The sequence below is a fragment of the Papio anubis genome, unplaced genomic scaffold (genome assembly GCF_008728515.1).
Source record: "Papio anubis isolate 15944 unplaced genomic scaffold, Panubis1.0 scaffold1614, whole genome shotgun sequence".
Lineage (NCBI taxonomy): Eukaryota > Metazoa > Chordata > Mammalia > Primates > Cercopithecidae > Papio > Papio anubis.
Window position 1 is genome coordinate 10410 of NW_022161596.1, and position 2849 is coordinate 13258.

A 2849-nucleotide genomic window follows, 5' to 3' on the forward strand; every position below is an offset into this window, starting at 1 on the left:
CAACCCGGGAGGCGGAGGTTGCAGTGAGCCAAGATTGCGCCACTGCACTCCAGCCTGGAGACAGAGCGAGACTCCATCTCAAAAAAAAAAAAAAATATATATATATATATATATATATGTGTGTGTATGTGTGTGTGTATGTATATAAAAGAAATGATGATCATAAAAGTCAGGATGTGTTTTTACTTGGGGGAGGAAAGAGTTTAACATTAAAGAGTTTAATGTTGAAGTGGGGCAAATGATGGGGCCTCTGGTTTGCCCTGTAAACGTCTATCCCTAATGGTTAATGGGTATTTACTTTTTATTGAAGGGCACACATTTTAGATAGTTATATTTTTCCTTTTGGAGTCTTTTATTTTATGACACAAATAATGTATAGAGCATGGTTACTATTTTGCACAAAGCCTCCTTCTCATCCTCCTCTCTGGACACTGAGCAAGCAGAACAACCAGTAGCCCCAGGACCCCCAGCAGGGGTGACCTCACTTCTAGGTGTGCGTGCAGCTCACATCACCAGAGGCAATATGCAGGTCTACTCCTTGACTCTTGGAAGAATCTGATAGGACACAACTGAGGGGAAGCCTTCTCCACCGTCTGCAGGCTCTTGGCCTTCAGTGTAGCGGGTCCTCACCCCTCCAAAGGCGCCTTCATGGCCAGAGCCTCCTCTCTGCATAGGGAATAAGGTCTGGCGCTTCCCTTGAACACGGTGACATGGATCTCGCCAAAGGTGGGGAATGACACCATTCCTCCTCCAGCAACCTCACGCTTCTTTTGCTTTACAGGAAAGTTGACGCAGAATGATGTCCAGTGAAGAAATCCCAGGTGATTGGAAAGGAGAGGAGGGTCTCATGGCTGTGAGTGATCTGCAAAAGGAAGCGCATGGACCACCAGGGGGCGCTGCTGCGCTGCTCCTGCTACCAGGAGGTGGATGCCCAGGATGAGCTTTAAGGTGGAGAGAGGGATGTCATTGTTCATCCTCCAGGTTCCAAGTAAAAACCTTCCGGCCAATCTTGGCCGCACGTCCCTGTGTAGCGAGCGGGCTCGGAGGTGCTCACCGCTGCTGTCATGGTTCATTTGCTAAACTGCATCGTCGCTGTGTCCCAGAACATGGGCATTAGCAAGAACGGGGACCTGCCCTGGCCACCGCTCAGGAATGAATTCAGATATTTCCAGAGAATGACACAAACTCTTCAGTAGAAGGTAAACAGAATCTGGTGATTATGCGTAGGAAGACCTGGTTCTCCATTCCTGAGAAGGATCGACCTTTAAAGGATAGAATTAATTTAGTTCTCAGCAGAGAACTCAAGGAACCTCCACAAGGAGGTTCATTTTCTTGCCAGAAGTCTGGACGATGCCTTAAAACTTACTGAACAACCGACTGGGCGCGGTGGCTCACTCCTGTAATCCCAGCACTTTGGGAGGCCAGGCGGGCAGATCACGAGGTCAGGGGATCGAGACCATCCTGGCTAACACGGTGAAATGCCGTCTCCACTAAAAATAAAAAAATAAATAAATTAGCCGGGAGTGGCGGCGTGCGCCTGTAGTCCCAGCTACTCGGGAGGCTGAGGCAAGAGAATGGCGTGAACCTGGGAGGCGGAGCTTGCAGTGAGCAGGACCGCATCACTGCACTCCAACCTGGGCGACAGAGAGAGACTTCGTCTCAAAAAAACAAAAACAAAAAACAAAAAACAAAACAACAACAAAAAAACAAAAACTTACTGAACAACCAGAATTAGCAAATAAAGTAGAGATGGTTTGGATAGTTGGTGGCAGTTCTATTCATAAGGAAACCATTAATCACCCAGGCCATCTTAAACTATTTGTGACAAGGATCATGCAGGACTTTGAAAGTGACACGTATTTTCCAGAAATTGATTTGGAGAAATATAAACTTCTGCCAGAATACCCAGGTTTTCTCTCGGATGTCCAGGAGGAGAAAGACATTAACTACAAATTTGAGGTATATGAGAAGAATGATTAATATGAAGGGTGTTCTGGTTTATTTTAAATTGTTCCCCTCCCTCTGAAAAAAGTATTTTCACTTTAGAAAAAGAAGACTTTTGCTGACTTTAGATTTATGGATAAGTACTTCCAAGCAACGTGTTTTTATTCCCCACTAATCTTGACTGTATCAGATATCATTTATGAAACACTCTTGCTATAACTAAGTGCCTCTCCAAGACCCCAACTGAGTCCCCGCACCTGCTACAGTGAGCTGCCATTCCACACCCATTGCACATGGGACTCTGGCCAGTCCTTGACATTGTCGGGCTTTTCAAATGTCGGTAGTATTTATTAAAGACGAAGACGCACATACCCTCCAACTGAGCAGTTTCACTAGTAGGAAATACCGAAAGCTTCCTACGTGTATATCTAGAGGTTTGTAGACAAATGTTGAGCCCTGTTTGTAGCAGTGAAAAATTGACAACAACCTGGAAGTCCAGTGCTGGGAAAATGAATATATTTCTGTCTTAGACTGGGGAAGCCAAAGCAGATTCCAAGACTGAAATTTCAGTGAAAACAGTTTATTTGCTAGGTCTTACCAGAAAGCATCAATTGAGGTATGGAGAAATGGAACTGAGAAGGTAAGAAAAGCAGTTTAAAGTCAGTGAGCAGGTTCTCATCGGTAACAAGCTCCATACTGCTGAGATACAGGGAAACGGAGGGGAGAAAGCTGGAGTATTGATCTTCCACTACTTGGTTGTCAGCTCTCTGTCCTGTGTGTGGGTGGAACGTACTCCAGCTGCTCTATAGCAAGTCCCAGGTGTTTGCAGTAAGAAGCTGCTGGCATGCACAAGAACAGTGGATGCCAAACACTTAAAGCAATTCCTTGTTTAAGTATGTAAGCTC

At 45.5% G+C, this 2849-nt stretch overlaps 1 pseudogene; it reads left to right on the plus strand.

Annotated features, from left to right (window-relative positions):
• Positions 1–1064: 1064 nt before the first annotated feature.
• On the plus strand, positions 1065–1980 carry LOC103881093 (annotated as a pseudogene).
• Positions 1981–2849: the final 869 nt, after the last annotated feature.